Source organism: Ciconia boyciana, chromosome 2, assembly GCF_034638445.1.
Source record: "Ciconia boyciana chromosome 2, ASM3463844v1, whole genome shotgun sequence".
NCBI classification, from domain to species: Eukaryota; Metazoa; Chordata; class Aves; order Ciconiiformes; family Ciconiidae; genus Ciconia; species Ciconia boyciana.
Window position 1 is genome coordinate 4,596,306 of NC_132935.1, and position 21,797 is coordinate 4,618,102.

At 38.8% G+C, this 21,797-nt stretch overlaps 1 protein-coding gene across 2 annotated transcripts in view; it reads left to right on the top strand.

The window, feature by feature from the left end:
• The window catches only part of PTK2 (protein tyrosine kinase 2), a 232,081-nt gene that overhangs the window by 14,936 nt on the left and 195,348 nt on the right, over positions 1-21,797 (top strand). For both annotated transcript variants that reach the window (XM_072851822.1, XM_072851825.1), the window contains exon 2: positions 664-722. The gene's annotated coding sequence lies outside the window, so the exon portion shown is untranslated. The remainder of the gene's footprint in view (positions 1-663; positions 723-21,797) is intronic.

The window sequence follows — 21,797 nt, forward strand, 5'->3', positions numbered from 1 at the left end:
ACCACAGCTCTTTCTGGACAGTGTATTACGTGTGTGTTTCGAGCTAGATCTGTATGTATTTGTTACTTCAGCTAAAACCTGGCTTGGCTGCCCTATGATGCACGTACCCTGAGGAAATAAATGCTTTTAACTAGTTCCTCCCACGCACTTTTTTTCCCCCTCCAGGGAAGCACTCTTTCTAATTCTAGATCTGGATGCTGCTAACGTTTTGAATTGCTCATCAGGGCTTTCAGTACTCACTGAATTGTTGTTTCCATTAAATGTATATTAGCTGTATGAAAGGTTCCCTTCAGAATCCTTCTTTAACCCTCCTCCTTCTTCAAAATACCTAAACCATACAACTTATGAAATTTTTAGTTTACTTTCATGGGACCTACAGGATTTCTGGCAACTTGCTTTGTAAGGTATCTATTTTGAGTTCAAGTGTAAGCCTCTGGCTTCTACTTCTACAAACGCCTTTTGTGTGTGGGTTTTGGCTGGTTTTTTTTCCCTAAGGACTTCTAGCTAAATAATCTGCGCTTGCAGGGTATGTACTGCAGCTCATTCCTTTAGAAGGTTATCTTGTCTTCATAATATCAGTTATTTGCTTTTAAGTTTGGATATTTGACTACTTTGATGTTAGGTCAAGAAAATATCCTAATAAATTCTAAATGTTTATTTCAGATTTCATGTTTCATCCTATATTGAGCACCTGCTGCTGAGAGCTGGAAAGTCTACTTAAGGTATGTGGAATATCTAACGATTTCACTTCCACACAGGGTTTTATTCTGGGTTCACGTTGAGATTTTTTTTATTCTTTACTTGTAATTGTTGAAAATCCTGATTTTTAAACAGTGGATGTTAAAACAGAATTTCTTGGTTTGTCTTTTTCCCTGAGCCTCCTAGAACTGGCCTTTCTCTGACATCCCATTTATGGCCCTTCTATTCAGCCTGAGGAGTACAGAGGTGGGTAAGCCTGTGCAGCAAGTAACTTATTGTGCACGGGAGGAATTTGTAAGGTGTTTTCTCACCTATCAAAGCTACTTAGCTGGAAATTGTCTGACTAGACTGACATGCTGGCTTTGGAGCGAAATATTAATTATTCTCTATTTTCATTCTGCTTTTCTGTAGTACATAAAAATTTGTCTTAAGCAGAATCTTCACTGTAGGGGCACTTGGCCTAATCTTAAGTAGTTTTGCTATAAGCAGGAGTAGAGAAGTTGGGTAACCACAGTATTCCTTGTATTACAGGAATTTTTCGGATCTTCTATTTTTTTTGATTCCTTGTGACCCTCCCCTCTCCCAGGGTGGGTCCCCCACTCTTCAGTTTACCATATATAAAGGCCTACAAATCAGACCTACCATTTCAGGTTTTTTTACGCTTCCTTTAATTTTGTTTGACCTTTTAAAAGGAACAGCTATGACTGTCGTCATAGGCAAAAAGGCACACTTGTATGTTTTGTGAACTGAAGCCATTTGTTCTTTGGAATACGTGGTTTGTAAAAGGTTGAAGGTGTCATGGTTTTACCAGGATATGACTAACTAAGTATTTATTAGTTTGTTAGGTGAATATCTTGCAGTACCTTCCTAGATAAGACTTTATAGAAAACCAGCCCTGTGAATAACAAGGCTGTGAACATGGCCAGTAAGAAGAAACAGTGAAAGATCTTAAATGTAAATTGCAAGTACTTCTGACTTGTCAGGTTTACATTGAAGTATGTGTATTTTTTCGCACTGGGGATTTGGTAGGAGGAAGAGATTAGTGCTACTTACTCCTTGAAATTAGTATTATATATGCAAATACTAGAATGACAGTTCCAGTGGAAATTACAGAAAATGTCCTGAATCTCTTGCTTACCCAGCTGCTTTATAAACTGTTATTGTAAGTCTTGTATTAATATTGCAAAAATTTAAGCTCTTACGTGTATCACGATAGTCTTTTTGTTACATGATCACATACTTTGTGCCACAGAACCACTATCTTGTTTGGTACCAAAAATATACTTGTCTATTCACTGCACTCTTCAAGCCCTTCTCTTACAGGATGGATTTTTCCTGCTAAGTTTGCCATGGTAGTACTGGCTTTATCAGTTCATCTTATGGTATTATTAGCATCTGTGTTGGATGGAGTCACAGAATTTAGGATCAAAGGTTTCAATTTTAGGTCCCTGCTCAGACATGCCACTTTTTTGTTGTAACACTTAAAATTTGCACTCAAAGCAGATCTCTCACTGATTTGAATAGCACCTGAAAGTACTTGGCAGTTCTGTATTTAACCCCCCCAGATATCAAGGCATGTGTCCATGAAAGAAAAGCATGGTGATTGCAGAAAACTTGACTAAATGACTCTAACATAATTCAGAAACCCTGAATGCATAGATGACACTTAATTGCTTCAGCTCATAAGGTATTCTTTGTCGTCTTCCTGATGCTAGTTATTTGCTCTGATAATTTATTAGTGAGTGCAGAAGACATGTATCAATAGGAAGCGATTATGAGCAACTGAGTTCAGTTTAGTTTTATAATTCTGACTTACTCCTCAGGCCAGTCTTTATGCACTGAATTGGTGCAGGGGTTCTGTAGGTAAAAGTACATGTAATTGTATGGGTATTTAGTGTGTGTGTGTTTTCAGATATGTCAGATACCCATTGACAGTAGGTGGTGCTAGCACTTCCACCTAAGAAGCAGCTTCCAAAATACGATGTTCTGCTTGTATCCCTACTGCAAGTGATATCAGGTGCTTTCCAACTTTATGGTTTTATTTCAGTTGAAATTAAACTAGTATTTGATGAGCAATCTTGTTGTATCCAGCATAGCACTCATTTAAAAACAGTATGGCAGATCAATAAATTAATGTTCCTTTTTATCTCTCACAGTAAGAAATGCTTCCCTAATGAAATAAGTAAAGATCCATGATTTCTGTATATTTCAGATGTTATTCTTGTAATCTTGTTTTAATGCATTCAGGGCTTTTCCCTTCTTGATACAAAATCTGTTTCAAAGGATTTAAGTTTGCATTTAAAGAATAACCACTCTATTCTCAAGTGTCAAGATAATTAATGTATATGGCTGCTTGCCAGTAATGCCTATGTGCTTATAGCTTTTCCTGGCTTCTGAAAGTGGAATTTTTCTGGGCTTTCTATCTAGTTTATTATTTTGGACTTTTGGGGCAATGGAGAAAGATTTACTTTTCCACCAAAGTTATGGTAAACTTCAACTTCTTCCAAGCAGGCTGGGTTCACAAGTGTGTGTGAGTTCAGCAGTGGTTCAGTGCAGAACACGCTTTCTCTCTGGCTGGGTTCTTGCTGTGAAGGGCTCTGTGCTCTATCGGTATTGGCAGGCATCACCAGAGTTTTAAAAGCAATGAACTTGAATGTAATGAACACAAACCATGCCATGTGGTGCCTAATGCCTTCCTGAAGCCTGTCCTGGCCTTTGCTCTGCATAGTTGTTGTTTCTCAGCTTGTCCCCAGAGCAACTGTTGTCTTTTACATAGAAGTGGGCTGGGGGAAATAAATTTCAGTGCTTGTGATGTTCTCCTTAGTTGTCTCATCCCTCAGTTGGGTTTAATAAAACCTCAGCCTGTCTGGATTATCTTGGAATATGTTACTGAGGTATAATGAAGTAGGGTTTTAGTCTTCCCTCTGGAGGTGCCAAAGGTCTTCTGTATACCAAAGCAAATTATTTGTTTTGGTTGCTAGCCCTTCTGGTAAATGTGAATAGGGAAATACAAAGCAGAAAACAGTTTGACTCTGTAAATAGTACTCCTTTGTAATAAAAATCCTTGGATGGATATGTAGTAGTACATTCTGATGATGCCAAGCATAGCCACGTAATGCTGCTGCTGCTACCTTCTAGACTGTTTAAATTGCAGATTTCTGAATGAATGACTTGATTAAATATCCATGACGCTTTTCCCCATACACCAGGGCATTAGCCTGTACACTGCAGTATTGTTTCAGCTTGGAAATGTTGAGACCTTTTCACAGAGTAGATTCTTCTTCTCATCTCAGGGCAACTATTTTTCTTCATCCCAGCCCTGCAAACACATACTTGTTCAAATTTGTGCAACCATGTTGACATGTAGTTCTTGTATCTGATAAGTTGAGCATGCCTATACATGTTTTTTTAGCTATTATGGTGGTTGGCTTTTATTTATAGTCTTAATGAAGGTGGATGCAACCCATTTTATTCATCTAAAAAGCAAAACTAATTCTGTTTCACTATGGCTGTTCTGTTCCATCCCACTAGTGTATTTATCACTTCTCTAAAAATAGACTCAGAGCTCTTGGGAATGCAGGGCTATATTTGCAGTAAAGTTCACTGTAGCTATATTTCTATGAGAACATTTCACTTGCTCACTGGTAATGTATAATGCTCCTTTGAGCCTGTATTTTGGTTAATGGGTTAAGAGCTGTACTGCCTGTTATTTGCTGCAGGAAATACACAAGACTGTTTAACAGTGGCCTAGGGAAGTTTCTGAAAGCAGCAGGATATTCTGAATCATTCACCCAGACCGTTCTTATACAAGATAATCAATGGTAATGTGCTCCTCACTGCTAGGTGGTAGGATGACCTTCCAGTATGTCCAAATTTCAGACACTTGGCGGATCAATTCCATATCAGCCTTTGAGTGCACCTTGGAAAGTGTTACCTTCCTGCTTGTAAAAAGAAAACTTGAAGAGAATTGTCTGAGAGCATCAACAAGACCAAAATTCAAACCAGACCATAATCTTCTCAAGGCTTGACATTTTCAGTTTTTACCTGTAAACTGAGTTAGGCTTGCCAGGCTTCCTGTTATCCTTTGTGGTAGTGTTTGTTGTTGGTGTAGTATCTTGAGTAGTAGTTGTAGACCAGGTTGTAATGAGTGTCCTCGTGAAAAAAGGAAAGCTAGTGGATACAAACGTAGTAACAAGTCAAAATACTGTGGAAAAAAATATTGGCCAGCTTGATAGGCAGCAGGACCAGCAAGTGACAACCCAGGGGTTGACAAGGGTGGTTTGTGTGTGCTGTTGTAAAGGAAAAATCTGGGTTATTTCCTGGCAGATGTTCACGGAGAACTTCCTCTGAAGAGAAGTAGTCTCGAGTGCGCTTCCTGAAATGTGTTTTAATTAGCAGTGCCCGAGATGCAGGGAATTTCACTCCTCAGGAAATTCAGGGCTTATAAATATTGTGCTGTGCTCAAAGCGGGACCTGATACTCCAGCTTGACCCTTATGAGCGTTGTATAAAGTGAAAAGATTACTTGTCTCCCTTATGTTTGGCACCCCTTGTTCACAAGTCCCAACATAATATTAGCTTTTTATTTATTTTTCTCCTTCTCTCAGTAGTCTCAATAGTTCTTGCTCACTTTTGATTCACTAAAACCTCCAGATTTTTTGTGGTATTACTGTCTTCCTAGTAATCTCATTCTGGATGTGCGTGGTTGGTGGTTCTTACCTAGTTGTAAAGCTGGTGCAAAATCATGCGATACAGCGTTAGAAGCCTCTGTTGTGATGTCTTTCCTTTTCATGTATTTATAAGACACATTACCAGTTATATGTGAACAGCCATAAATCCTTTCAAATTGGTCTGACTCCTCTTTATGTCTAGATGCTTGTGGATAATTTGGTTTGCTTATTCTCTTATTTCTTTGGGGCCTTGAGTTGCGTAAGTCTTCCTAATGCATTGTAATTCTTTAGATGCCAATTTAGTTGGACACTAAATGCTTTGAATTTGTTTGCTAAGCTTGTAGTTGAGTAGAATATATTTATTAAAAAGGTTTTGTCTGTTTAGTGTGCTTGTGCTGCTAACTGTCTCTGTTAAAAATGTTCCAACTGGGCAACAGTTATTGGCCAGTGGATTTGTGGACCAAAAGAGTTGACTGTCAAGTTTTGGAAGTAATGCTGTGTTTTCATGTGCTTGAATTTCATTACATCCATTTACAGTAGCAGGAATTGTAAGAAACAGTGGTTTATTTTTTATTATATTGTGTACTGTCCACACATACTGCTATCTTGGGTATAGAGTAGATTACTATCAGAAGTGATGTGATTTCTTTTGTTTGTTTCTCACTGGTAGCTATGAATCAGTACTCTTTTTTTTTTTTCCTTCCTGTGGCAAGAAGTAAAGCAGGCAAATTTAATTCCCTGGGCAAGATTCTGGACAAATACAGCTTGGGCAGTGCTTCCTTATTAAGGAGGATGAAGAGGACGTGAGAAGGGAATAAGAGTCTATAACTGTACCCAGAAATGAATGCATTAAATGAAATATAATGCTCTGTACCAAGAGGAAGCCTTGATCACCTAGCAGGAGTTATTAATAGCTGTTCCAGGTACCACTGAAATACTGCCCTTTAACAACATGTGGAAGGTATATTGTAACACAGCCCACTCCCAGCTGTATTGTGGAAGGTGCAGTCTTTAAATTGCTAACTGAGATTCCCATTAAAAAAAAAAAAGGTCATTTCTTATTTTAGTAAAATAGTATTTAGAATGTGGAAAGGAAAAGGGCACTTAAAAAGTCATGGTTGTCAACAGGACACCAAGCTTGGCATTCCAGGTTATATTTTTATGTATTGTTAGCAGGTGGCTGTGTTGTCATTTCCCTTTTTCAGGATCAGTCTACTGGGTTTAACTTTCAGGATAGGATGATAAAAGCTTGGCAGAATCATAGTAGGTGTTAAGGTCCAAAGGAATTGAGGCAGCTGTGATCATGGAGTTCTTCCTTTCAGCCTATTCCTTTATTCTAAATGATCTCTACAAGAGCAATATCCAAAAGGAATGGTAGGCTTTTTCTAATAGTATAATACTCAAAATACTTTAACTTTCTCCTGTTTCTGGAAGTCTCTTTGTGTTGTTTTGCTAGTAGTAATATTCCTGGAGTCTGAACTTTGTTGTATCCTAGTTATTTTAAGTGGAACAATTAAGGTTGTACTCCTCTGCCTTTAACATATGCTGACTTTTACAAATCACTTTACCTGTAAATTTGAGTTGGACTCTTACTATGGTGAAAAATTCACCTTCTTAAGCCTCTGCATAATAACTTTTTTTGAAAAACAAGCAAACGTGATGTTAACTTGCACCTCCTTTTTGCATGGTGTCAGGGGCTATGGATTAATCCTTTGATACCTTAAAAAATTCCTGAGCACAGGATATATTTGTATCCAGCCTCAGTCCTTGTGCTTCTAGCTCTGTGCTAAATCCTAAACAGATGTCACCCTAAATGAAGGTGGTTGTTAAACCATGACCTCAATCTTTTTTGGGGAAGGCTTTTTTGGGTGGCTTTTTAAAATTTTATTTTGAATGCCACTTTTTCCAGGAGATCTTGTATGGATGTAAGTAGTCAATGAAGACTAAGATGTGTGGTGGTGGCAGTGAAATCTGGGCTTCAGTTCAGAGGTTTCCTGTTCATAAGATCTGAAGAGAAGCCAAGCCTGCAAGCCAAAGCTACCTGGAAGATTCACTTGTGGAGTGTTTGTGTATGTGTGTATAAACATATGTATATGGTGTGAGACTTCACCAGTTACTCTTCTGCTTCTTGAAAGAAAAGGTTAAGAGTTAGAGCTCTATACTAAACGCAGAGTTCAAGTGACATAAAAATTACTGAATCCTGATTCTAATACAAGGAATTAATGTTTTTTATGTTGCTTTTGGTAACAAATACTTCACTTTGGAGACACAGCATAAATGCAGCTCTCCCCCTGGGAAGGAGAAAGAATGACATAAGAAAAACAGCAAGTTACACTGCTTAATAAACTGATGGTCTCTGTATCCATAGTGATGACAGCAGAAAAACCTGCACAGAACGCTGCTACCATCACTGCAATAACTGTATACAAGCAGCATGACTAATGCGGGTCAGAAGATGCTATTTTGGCTTTTCTGAAATTTCCACTTGAGGGTGTTGTCATACGAAGAAAATTTGATGACTGTATTCAGGGGAGCATCACAGATTTAAAAATCAGCTGAAGTGCACACATACAGAGTTAATTGTTCTTTTACAATCTAGAGGTTTTCTAATGCAAGTTGTGCATCCCCTAACTCTTAGTGGGCAAAGTGTGGAAGTATTAAGGTGGGAGGGAGGGTTGTGATCAATCAGAAGGCTTACCTGTTTTTAAGTGCAAGACTACGTAATCCCATCTTCATCCAAGTTCCTCACCTGATTTGTATTTTTAAAGAAGATACTTAATCCCTAAATTTGCATCTGAACTGTAAAATACTTTTGTCAGGAAAAAATAATTTGTTATTTGGGTGAGTTGGGTGGAGTTTACTTTAAATTTGTTACTTTAGCATGAACTTTTTTCTTCTTTCTTCAAAAAAATTTTTCAACAGAAATTAGCAGGAATCTGAACATTTGAAAAGCAGTTTGTAGGAAAGGCCCAAAGCTTGGCCCTTAGGTCTAGAATTCTTGCTCTCATACAAGTTATAGTTATATATAGTATATATATAGTATAGACTTGTTGCTTTTGGGGATGATAGAACTACTGTTTTTCTTGGTCCTCTTTCATAAGTGGCAGCAATGCAGAATTTCTGCAAATTGGCACACTTTGGTTAATATTGGTTTTCATCTCTGCAGCATCCATATTTTCTGTATAGCTGGTCTGATGACTAATTGAGGTCATGCGCAGTCTGTTTAGGAAATCCTGGTAACTTTGCGTTTCCTTATTTTTGCTGTTCTCTCGTATTGTTAAAATTGCCCAAAATGTACTTTGAAGCAAGGACAAGTCTTGATTTATTTCTGCAATATCTCCAATTTCTGAAGAATGCAGAAATTTGAAGGAGAGAAGCAGTTAGGGATGTGAGCAGCCCAAGGAGAAAGAAACCTCTCCAAGCCTACTTTATTCCCTGTGGTAGAAAGAGAAATATGTGTAAAACAATTTGCTTTTGGATTTTTTGATTATGCAAATAATGGCACATATGTGCCATTTGTAGCTTAAATGGGGTGGTTATTCCCAAATTTTTGTTAAAAGTATTAAAAAAAAAACTATGTTGAAATATTCATAGTATATAATTGCAGAGGCTGTTGGTAGTGCATATTGGTATTTATTTCACTCTATCGTTTATAATATATACCCTTTGTAGATAACGTCTGTTACATTTTTAACTCCTATGCTGACTGCAAATTAAATATTGATTTGTGCGTTGCTGGTTTTTAAGCTTTGAGGCACTTCCGAGTTGTGGTTAATTGATCTCCAACTCCATACTTTAACACACAGTGGTGGTTCTGAAAGCAAGGCATCTGAATTGCAAATTACTGTACGTTTTACATATGCAATTCACACATTTAACTGATTTCATGAACTTGAGACTAGCCTGTTTTGCCATGCAAGTTACTCTTTGGAATGCTTGTAAATATGAAGGGAAAATAAGGATAGAACAAAATAAGAAATAAACTACTGCTAAGAAGTTTTCTAATGTGAAAGTAATGTTATTTGCATGTAAAATATTTTGGAAATTCCACACTCTTATCATTCACCAAAAACCCAAAAGTCAGACCTCAATTTTCTGGAGCTTTCAGTCACAGATGTCAGTATTTAGCCAGTAATCAGGGCTGTAATCCAGTCCATGAATGTTCCCAACATAGGTTTCAGCTATCTCATTCTCACAACTTATACATGTAAATTAAATAAATTTCATCATCTGTCATCATTTTCTTGAATGAGAGGATTTTGTCCCTAAATTTTTGTGGCTGTTATATGAGTTCATATCAGTTATTTTTCATATTTTATGCTACTTCAGTGCATTGGAGGCATGTTTGTTTTGGTTTTTAATCAGTTACAGCTGATTGCCCTTCATTTGAATAACGTACCTATTTTTAAAGCGTGTTGGGGTGGAGGTCCACCAGGTCTCTAGTCTTGGTCATGATGTAAAATTTAAAAGCCCACCAGGAACTCTGTTGCATAGATGGCAGCTGTTGAGTTCAGCAGTTGGAGAGAGCTGCTTACTACCTGGAAGTCTTGTCTCCAATAATGATGAGCTGATAAAAGTTAACATAACCGAATGAGATTGTCTTGACTCTTCAGCAAGTAGAGTGAGGGTTCCTTGTTTGTTCTTTTGTCTGAGATGTCATTGAAGAAGCTGATATCATGAGGGAGAGCCATGTTGGCCTTAGGGCATCAGATGTAGTAGACTGACTCCATCAACCAGCAGTTTATAAGGAGACAAGGTGTCTGTTATGATCTGCATGGAAGGGAGCACAGGTCACTGGAACCATTTTGTGACAAAACTACTATACTGACTTACCCCAACTGCAAAAGCAACATACTTGCGTTTTGAATGGCTTTAGTTTTAGGGTTTGGGATGGAGGCCAGGGAGAAAATGGGGAGTTAAGTCCTGCGGAGACGAACTCTTGGAAGCCTGAACAGAGATGAAGTCTTTAGTTTCTCAGTCTAGCTTGGTATTTTTGTACTTTGGGGAACAGATAGAGGAGTTGCAACTTTATATTCTCTTAGTATTAACTTCTTAAAAAGCCAAACAAATAGTAATTTTTCTTCAAACTTTTCAGAAATAGATGTTCTGGATGTAGGACTGGTCAGAAAGGTAAAACTTGGGTGGTCTTCCATTCATGTTAGTGCTTTGGAAAGAGGCCTCAGGATGAGTCATGACAAGTCACTGCTGTCTGCCCAGCCTCAAAACTGTACTTCATGATTTTTGGAACTGTGTCTAATTGATTTGTAGACTTCGAATTTGAGAGCTGTATGTAATTGCCAGATCTGTTGACGTTGTCTAACGTCTACAGACAGATGTGAAGATGTCTTCATTAGAAAAGTCTGTGTGGGAAAAACCTGCGATCTTTCTTTTTTAGTATTGCTTTTTCTGAGGTCACCTAAATGAGTTTTAGCTAGTATATTGTGATTGTACATGGTTGGGACAAGTGTTTTTATGTATGTTGTCTGTAAGAGGTAATTTGGACCAGATGATGCTCTTTTTTTCCATGCATAGAAAATCCCTTGGACAGAATGAAACCATTAGAAGTCACCACCCCGACATCATGCTTCCTCTCTCTCTACGGTCATGTTCTTAATGACAGTATTGTCTGTCATTACCTTGCTTTCCTTAATAATAGACTTGTGCTGCATACCATCTCTCCATTATCGTCTCCCCCACACTTTCTGGCCATAAACTGGTTCCTACCAAATCCAGCAGAGACGCAGAGGCTTCAAAACACAGCTGAACGGAGCTGCTGATTTCAGGCTGCTGACATCAGCGTGCATGCATGGTGTCCCGCAAGCGTACCAGTTTAGAACTTTGAACCATCCAGGGCACTGTGACACTTCTTGCCAACTGGTAGCAAGGTGAGGTTGGGGGTTAGCCAGAATGGCTGTTGGGAGGTAGGTAATGGCAAGTTGGATGAGTTTCATGAAAGGTTTGCTAGGGTACAGGTGCATTGGGATGAAGGGGCCACACCAGTGGTGGTTATCCGTTCTCCTTGCTCAAGGGTGTTCTGAACACTGTAATGGTGTTGAGTATATGGGTGTATGGGAAATAATGCTGTATTAATCTATTCAGAAAAGTTTCTTTTTATTTTAGTTTGGTATTTCAAACCAATGTATTTAGTCTAATATTTTAAGACAGTAAAATTGTGTTAGAAGTGTGTAAGGCGGTCTTGTGATCTTGGATAGCCTATTAAGCACCATGCTGTGCCATTCATTTGCATCTTAGTCTTGCTTTTTAAATTCGGAAGCTTTCTGGCATTGCTTTCAGTTTTCCTTTCCACTGTAAAAACAAAGTGATCTTTACAGCTGCTGAGGCAAAAATAAGTTTGAAAACTTAGAAACATCCAATTAGGGTATGGGATTCATATGGTTAAATGGGGTAGCAGGTGCAACAGAGTTGCCCAGTTTACCCCAAATTCTTCTAGAAGATTTCTGTGGTTTTTTCTCTTCTGTATACAAATGGAGACACACTCCATAGGTTTCCTTCTGGCCTCATGACTTTTGTCACTGCTCTGTGATTCAGGAATTGGGAGAAAGGAGATAAATGGAGTTACTTAAATTGCATTCATGTGGCAGCAGGGTTAACATCCCTGTCATTTAGGCTGAAAATAATTATTTTGTTCTTTGAGCTTCCTCTGGTTTGCTCTGAGCTTTCAGTATCCTGTTATTAAGAACTTTTGCATTTCTTCTTGTGTGGAGCTGCAGCAGACAAACACAAAGTAGAAATTATTTCAACTCCAATTCTGTGACATGTTGTTAGCATATGCAGCCTGGAATTCCTTTGTACTGTCACGAACGCTTAATTTGCAGAATGATGAAATATTAACTGTACCAGAGCTGACACTGGAGTAAGTACGCACTACAGTTCTTTAATTTGATCTCTTTCTGCATATCAGCAGATGTAGGATGTGTTCAGTAGTTCCTGAAATACTGGCATCCTCGTGCAGTAGCTGGATGATTTTGTGCCAGAATTACCTTAATGTTTTTGAGCAAATTTAAGTTCACATCCACTCTGAACCTGTTTAGATCTTGAAACAGCTTACACTGAAAATGAGTCTGTCTGTAATAACCATTGAAAAATTGAATAAGGTTTTTAATTTGGACCTTAAGCCATTTTGTTTCTCATTTGTAAGCTTGAACTTGAATGATTTTTTTTTTTGAGGGTGAGTTTTAGGATGCTTTCACCAGCAATTTGGAGAGGGAAGATTGGGGAAAAGAGATCTTGATGAACTCAATGTTGTTTCAATATTAATTCTAATTTTTTAATAAGCATTGCATATGTATTCTGCACATTATAGGAGACGAGATAGAAGATATTGTTACAGTGTGTTCTAAATAACTTAGTGTGCTAGGGGTACCTAACACTTCATTACATCATAATTTCAAAACTAGATCATAATGTAATTAGAAAATGTTCACCTTCTTAACGTTACTGAGGTTGAAAGTGTGTGAAACAACTGTCAGTTCTGTTCTTCATAATCATTGTGACCAAGTTTAATTCTTTGTTCTTATTCTTGTGGGGTTTGGTGGTATCTGACTTTGCCTTAAGTTACATCAGGAACAGAGAAAGCTGGGTAGCTTTTTTTTGCTGGTCTTTCCTTCTTCCATGCCCAATGAATGATCAGAAAAGGAAAAAGCTTTTTAGAGAATAGCCCTCACATAATTTATCCTTGAATGAAATAACCAAAGAGGGGAGCTGCCATTGGTTTCTCAGGCACACAGAACAGTGGGATAACAAATAAACTACAATGCCAGTGAAGAATTTCGAAAGCTTAACACTATTTTTTCTTGGTTTAGGCTTTATTATTCTTGTTGCCATAATTTCCTACAGGTTATATTGTGGTACAAAACACTTATGTTTTACTGCCTTCTGGCACTCATTGCTGAGGCAAAAGCACACATTTCTTCTGTACCCTTCTCTGTGGTCTTGAATTCTTATCTTTGTCCAGAAAATATTTGTTCTTTGAGTTCGACCTACACAGGGCTGTACCAAATACGCTTACATAATTGTGATCTCTGCAGTCCTTTTCTATTTAAAGGACTACATCATGTTTTTATTTCTGCCAATGTATGTTACAGCTAACTTGCTGATAAGGAATCATTGTACATCAACAGTGTACGTATTCACCATTAGCACTGCACTTTATGTATCAACAAAGTAAGTTCAAGTAAGATGTAATTGTGCAAGTATATACACTATATGATCCCTTGGCATAAATGGAGAAAGCTGTTACTGGAATATTTGACTATGTACCTTTCAAGTGAAACAGCACTGTTAACACTGGCAGAAATAGTAAATTTCAGACATTTTAACAGTAGATGCATTTCATATTGGAAAATTTTTTCTAGTCATGTCTAGATACAAAATTACGGTAGACTTAAAATCCATTTAAAATAGACCTTCAATATTCTGTAGTACTTAAATACTTATCAATATAAGGCAAGTCAGAGTTTCTAAGGAACTTGGCGATTTTTAGCAAAGAAAAGTAATGAGTGTGTTTTGTGAACAGCACTCCAGTCAGGATTCCTTTCCCTGGCCTGTTAATTATTTGTGTGGAAAATTGGCTTGACAGCCCTGAAAGCAGAAGTGTTCACTTCACAGTACAAATAGTGCTGTCATGCTGTAGCCTTGGCGCTGGGATGACAAGAGCTGCTTCTTGGAGAATCAGCTCCAGTTTTGCCCCAGGACCATTTGGGTACCTCCAGCTCTGGGGCTGCTAGGCAAGGCTGATTAGTAGATGTATCTCCTGTATCATGTTAACTTACCGCTTCAAACCGTTCTGTAAGGACCTCCAAACATTCTTATACAGCAGCTTTCTGTCACTGTCTTTTTATATTTCTGTGGATAATCTAATCAGTTTAAATCGAACCTTGATAAATTTTGGGTAGGGTTGTAAGCTGCTTGTTATCTCATCTAAGACAGCAGGGACCTGGACCTAGAACTCATTCTGTTCTGACCCATGCATTTATCCAACCTGGTTTTGTCCAGGAACCAACACAGGACATGAGAAATGTATATAAATTCAGAGTTGTCTTTGCTGTCCTTGTTCTTTCTCCCTAGCATCTGTGGAGTTTGTCAGTATTGTATGAAATAATATTTTATGAGATTTTAGTTTAAAAATTGCAGTCATCGCTTGTGTAGGAGGTGCAACTTGAGTTAGCTACTGGGGAGGTAATTGCAGTGTTAACTAAAAAAACCACAGCTCTTGGACACAGTATTGAGTCTACAGAATATAGAGTTTATAGCATATCTAATGTTTATCTGCTACCTCAGATGTAATGAATCTTAAATCTTTCTGCAAGTATTTCTGGTGGTCTTGATCTGTTTCATGCCAGAGGCAGAGAAAAATAATGCATTCAATTTTGTCAAATTAAGTTTTTACTGTGCATTAAGTTGATTAAGTAGAGCAGCAGATTAAGGCAAAAAATACTATCTTAAATGGCAATTCGGGACTGATAGAATCTTAATGATGCCAAGCTGAAGTTTTTCAGTGGGTTTGTGGATATGAGAATTCATTAATCATATACACTAGACTTTGTGTGCTCCTGTATTAGAAACAAACTGTGACTTGCTCACTTTGCTGATATGAGTAATGGCCGTGTTTGGGAGTCGCAGCAAGCAGAATATGGAAGTTGCACACGTGTTGTGTTCTGTCAAGTCAACTGTGTCTCTTGTTTGATCATGTTCTTGCAGGGAACAGACATGGTGGGGGTTTTCCTTTTACACGAACGACGCTGTCTTTTGAGAGTCGCTCTCCGACGGCTACATGACAGAACCAATTAGGAGAAGAAAGCCTGTCTCATGTTGTGTACAGAAATTCTTCTGTCTGCAGTCTTGTTCCCCCACTAGCCCTTTTTTCCTTCGTAATCTAGTTTTCGTCAGTCATCTCTTTTTTTGGTTTCTTTGTCCTGGTGTATGTGTGTGGTGTGTTTTGCTCGTTTTTTTTCTGCCTGTGGTTTCTCCCTACCTCGCTTGTCATTTTTTTTGCTGTCTTAATTCTTCCTCTGTCTCTTTCCATCTGGAAAACTGTATAAAAGGGGACAAAGAAGCAGAGGAGAAGCTAGGAAAAAGATTTTTCTCCATTTCTGCTGGTGTATCTGCCGGGGGGGCGGGGGGGCACCGACCTAACACAAATACTGCTATCATGAAACATAGCAAGAAAAATTAATTATGGCAGTTTAGATGAATGCATGATATATAGCTTTAAAACGACTCTCTTGCCCTTTCCCGATTTGTTGTCTTTATTTTTATTGCCCCTAAATTCCTATTTAAGACCCCGAGATAGGCTCTGTGTCTTTTTGGCTTAAAACTAATTACATATGTTTGTTTAACGATATAAATAATAAAGTTGGTTTTTATCTCCTTGCTAATTTTCCTTGCCCCATGTCTGCTCTGTTCTTCGACAAGTAATTTGTTTGATCTAGACAGTTCTTGAAACAATATTCTTTTGTGACCTAGGTTTTCTAAAGGTGTTTTGACTAAAAAAAAAAACCCCAACAAAACACCACCAACAAAAAAAACAACCCAAACCCCCCAAACAAACAAAAAACTAACAACAGAACACCCAAACCCCAACAAAACCAACCCAACACCAACAACCCCACTATTACACTTCACAGCATGTTTTGCCTCCAAACAATACAGTAGTTGGAAGCGTTGTAATCTGTGTCCCTAGCAAGACATTGTTGAAACAACACGATCACATTAAAGGAGTCTTCCCTTTGCCTGTGGTGGTACCTTTATTGGAAGTTTGTCCAGCATGCTGTCCTCAGTTCTGTTATTTCTTACATCGTTGTCACGGAGGTACACTGAAACCAACTCAAACGAGGGATAACCTCACACAACTTTTATTTCACAAAACAGCCAAAACCACATGACAGAAACCAATGAGAAACAGGGGTAAATCGAAATCAATTAACACTCCTGTAATAAAATTTAACACACAACCCGTTCGAGGTGTCAGTCAGCGTATTGTTACTGCACAGCAATCCACAGAAGAATGATGAGCCAAAGTGCGCGCACACGCTCACTCACAAGGGGGGAAACTCTCTCGTTGGTACCCAGGAGGTAGAACCGCTCACCCGCGTGTGTGTGCGTGAGGGCTCACTCAAGGATGTATTCAGAAGAAATCACTCACCACAGGAGGTGAGGGCACGCAGTCCCGGGAGGTTTCCTCAGGCGAGATGCCCCAACCCCAGGGGTGAGGTCCTGAACGCAGACCCGCTATTCTGAGAAGACCACACTCCAAGGGGAGTCTCCGGCGGCGCCCCATTTATACCCTGGGTCGGCTCTGCGCTGTGGTCATAATTGGGCATGATCTAGAAGCTTCTCCGAGCTAAGGCGCCTCATTGGCTGTAGACCCTGCCTGGTGACCAAAGGGTCCCGCCTCTCCTGCTCCCCCTGCCGCGGTGCACACGTGCCTAGGGGCAGGGCAGAGCACAAAAGGCGCGAAACGCTGGTGATCGCCATGCCAAAAGCCCCGATCTTTATCGGGGGGTGGTGTGTGTGTGTGGGGGTGTGTGTGTGTGTGTGAAGCGTCTCTGTCACAATCGTTAAGATCCAAAACTGTCATGTCTCACTGCAGAACTGATTTCAGACTCTCTAGCACTTGCTGCAAATGCCCGAAGCCATATGCTTGTGGAAATGCCCATTTGTTGTAAAGGGATGTTATGCTTCACTTTGAGAACAAGCTCTAACTGCAGCAAATTTTTTCCTCCATCCATAGTATCGCTATTAGGCTAAGAAAACACCAGTACTCTTGTTAAAAATAGATTTCGTCTTGTTTATTGGGGCAGATTTCTGTACAGAACAAAACTTCTGCAGCTGTTGTCAAGCTCGCTTTGAATGTCTTGCGGTAATCCTATTGAGATCAAGAAACCGTTTTATTTTTTAGGCACTAAGTTAATTTTTTCATGCATGCAAGTGTTAACTAGTAACAGCCCTTTTTTTTAGGTAGGTATAATGTATGTGCAAAGATGATAATCATCAGTTAAACTTTTGACAAAATACTTTCTGTGTGCTTTACTGTAAAGCTGTTCTTTAATTTTTTTTCCTTTTCCCTTCCTCCCTCCGTGCTGGTTGCATTGATTATCTTCAGCCTTCTTTCACTCGTCTTGAATGTTCTGTAACTTCAAATGAAAAAACTTAAAACTTTAATTCTAGCTTCTGAAAAACTGCTGTAACAATGGAATCCATGTGTGGGCCATAACCATGGAAACAGCATAATTTTTCAGTGGTGGAACATGAAGGGAATGACTCTCCCAACTTTCTAAGAATTTGTCTTCAAAAAAAAAACAAACCCCCAAAACCTTGGAAAATACTGTTTTAGTATTCCAAAAAGAAACTTTGAGTGGTTTTTTGTTTCTCTAAATCTTCTTAACTAGTTATCCTTTTAAAAACAAAACAACCCTCCCCACAAAAAAAAAAAAAAAAAAAAAAAGCAAGCCCAAAACAAGAAAACACCCAAGAAAGCCGTTTTCTCTTACATTGTGGTCTGGGATCTGTAGCTCCATTTGAGTTATTTTTTTAGTATTTCGCCTGAAGTACTTTTTCCTAACTCTCCCCGTTCTTGGTTGTGTCCTTGGTGTTCATTTCTGTACCTGGAAAAATGTTTATTTTCTATTCTGAAACATCTACATGCTCTTGCTGAGTTCCTGTCGTACCTAGAGTGTGAAACAGCTTTACTGACATGCAGTGCTAATTTGTATTTGAGTACAGGAACTATAAAATCCTGTCACCTTTTGAAAACGTGGGTGACTTGTCGTGGCACACTGCACATCATGAGTCCATCATGGAAAATGACAAGGGAAATTCAATGATAGCAAGCAATGTCAAGACAATGGTTTCTGAAAAAAATTCCACTAAACCTATCACTTTTAAGAACAAGCACTCTGTAGTACAAATGAGGGGGTAGCTAGACATGTATAGAGTGCATGTCTACAGCTTTCCCTAAGCTTGCCTGAGGGCCTGAATTGTTAGGTTCATAAAATGTCACAGTATTTCCATCGGGGTTGCATGATTGCAGGTCATAGTGCTGGAGATACTCCTGATAGATCTGAACTATTGCCAGCACATAGATGTCCCTCCTTAAACATCTTCAGCGGTTTTAAAGTTTCATGAGTTTGTTCAGAGTTAAACATCTCCTCTTTGCTATAAGCCGTTAAAGGAACCTTCCAATAATGTAGCTGACATATTCTTAAAACTGCACTTCTGATGGAGTAGGTATTCTTAAAGGTCATGTCTAAAGCTCGTGACTATCCTCCATCTTCACAGAGCCATGGTGGGGAGTTTAAGAACACAAGAGATGCTGCTGGATGAGACCAGTGATCCTCCAGCCCAGCAGTGTGCCTCGGTGGCAGCAGAAGATGGTGTTTAAATAGAGTTTTCATGTCTTGCCCTGTATTTCCTCAGCATCCTCATTGTGTCAGAGATGCCAGACAGTATCTCCTTGACTAGTCCTGTCATCTTTCCTTGTCAACCCACTGTGAATCTGATAACTGCCTTCAGACTTGCTGATGGTACCTGCTTCCACACCCTTCTCTAGCAGGAACTTCAGAAAGCTCACTGCCAGCTGTGAAGAGAGGCGCTCTTACTGGTTTGAAGCTGATCTCCGGTAGTTTCCTCAAATGCTTCCTACTACTCATACTAGCAGGATTTGATGAACAGTGGTGCTGCATTGATTTGCTTTTCCTTATTCTCCACCCCCGCACCCCACCTTGTAAGCTGTGGTCGTATCCACTGTGGGCCTCATGTCCTCCCAGCTGAGGAGTCACAGATTTTGTAGTCTGGCCTTAGATGGCAGCTGCTCCATCCCTCGATCACTTCAGCTGTCCTGCTCTAGACATTCTATAACTCTACTATGTATTCCTTCACATGCAGAGACGAGAACTGAACACAAGATGTGGATGCTTTATTGTTTTGTACAATACCATGTTTAAGTACCATGTTTTCAGTGCCCTTCCTAATGATACACAATGTTTTATTGCCTTTTTTTGGTCAGCTACTGCACTTTGAGCTGATGATTTCAGAGAAAACAGTGACTCAGCCTTCCTCCCACAGTTGGAACTGGAGAAAGTGCAAGTGTTAAGTGGTTAAGGAGGTATTGCTCAGAATATTTTCCCCTAGATGCATTACATCACGTCTACCTACGTCAAAAGTGTATCCGCTGTCTTTTAGCTACTTGCTTCATATTGTGAGATCCTTCTGGATTTTTTTTTTCCCATTGGCATGGCTTTTGTCTACCTATAAGAGCTTAATATCACCTGCAGACTTGAAGATTTCACTTACCCATTTTGTGATGCTGAATAAAACCAATTCTTGGGGACCTTACTCCAGACTCCTCTCTACCCATACCTCTCTTCCCCATAGGCAAAAGGTTTATATAGAACTTGTATAGATATTGAGAATAAATTATTTATCTGAGTTGCTCAGACACTGCGTGTTTTGTAACTCAGTGTGTAATGAGATTGATCCCACCTGCCCTCAGTAATGATTGAGTAATTTATTTTGCTGCTCTTAACCTCCTTGAATGTAGCTTGCATGAGAACTTTTTCATTTAATATCTTACTGTTAAGTATGCATGGTCTAAAATTTGGCTACGGGTGGCTGGATAGATGACTGTGGACATGCTGAATGATGTGGTGTAAATGAATTTAAAGTTTCTAGGTGCATGTTCTTTTAGTTCAGGGCAGAGCTCAGCTGAGATGAAGGAAAATACATGTGAATTACTCTCAGCATCTTAATCAGAATTTGGAATTTTTTCAATTTCAAAACCTGGTATTTAAGAACCGGAAGCAGAGTGATTTAGGAGGAGGCTCTTTCAGTGGGAGAGGGGAAATTACGATTGGAAACTGTTGAAGGACTTTTTATACATGCTATAAACTAAGGAGACTAAACATTGGTTTTGTTTTTAAATCACGGTGAGTGGGAAGCAGAAGGCAGGTATAAACAGAAGATTGTGGGCAGTGAGAAGGATGCAACAGTTAATTAGCTACTGATTTGTCGATTTGTTGTCAGGTATGGAAGCAAATATAAGCTGAACCTGTTCCTGAGGTACAGGACAAGTTAGCTGACACTGACACTTGGATTGCTGTAATAACATTATGCTCATGCGTGTTTAAAGCTATTTGAGGTATGTCAGATAAGGTGGTGATCACACTGTAAATGTGCCCAGTACATATTTTGTCAACCAAACATATAATCGGGAGGGGGAAGTTAGTGTTCTGTGCAGTACTTCAGTTGGTCCTCTAATTTTTCCTTGCCTTAATTTTATGTCTCAGGGGCAGCAGCTTGCATTAAAACTAATAACTGGTTGAACAGAACTTCTCAAAAATATAACATAGGCTGTGCACGTTTCCTGAGGAGGGTCTTGTAGCAGTTCATTCTTGGCTGTTTGCTGGTTGAACTTTTCAACAGACATAAATGAAAGCATCAAATCATTACTGCTGATATTTGCAGTTAAAGCAAAGATTTAAACAAAGATAATAAAGGACTACAGTGCAACGTGGATCTCCTATGAAGTAGGGTTGTAAACAAAAGATAGGTGGTTTTATAGACTGAATTTCTTCTGATCTGGCCAAAGCACAAAAAAATGCTGGCAGGTTTTGTGGATGGAGGTGTCTGTCCTATAATCGTCCCACCCTATCTCTCCCCATGGTAGCAGATAAAAATTTACAGTTAATGGTGGATATTCAGCTGCTGCTGTGCCTAAGGCAAATGCAATAAATATGTCAGTAGGGGAAAAAACTTGTCTAAGTAAGCAAACGGTATTTTTAGTGCTGTTATGATTGACTTACAAATACTGTGTCAGGTATTGGTGTTTGCACATCAGGGAAGCTACTAAAAGCAAAAACAGTTTGAGCATTCAAAGACTTGTAAGGGTGATCAAAGGTTTAGAAAAATGGGCCTTTATAGTGAGCCACTTCTGCCTCTCATTCTACATAGCTAATATAAGAAAAGATTTGATTGAATCACTCTTTAAAATTGCCCTAAAATTGCCTTAATGGGAAATGATATAATAAAAGGCTGTTAACATTCAGCTCTGCAGACTGCTAAATTAGAAGTAGGTTAGATTTAAGTTAGAAATAAGGGATGCATTTTTAATGATGAAGGAAAAAAATACATATATGGAACAATCTAACCGGTGGTTTATGTAATCTTTTAATCATATTGTAAAACTTTTTAACAGCTTTTTCCGTAGCGGGTGTGCTGTCAGAATGAATTCATCGTGTCTCCAAGGTCTTTGCTCGATAGATCAGATGATCATAGATAAATTCTTGAGTTTCTCAACAAATGTAATTTTACAAAGCAGTTTTTTTGAAGGGTGACTTGTGTTTTCTGCTTAATTATTTGCTCTTTAAAAAAAGAAAAATATTTTGACATAGACGTTGAGATCTCAACTTCA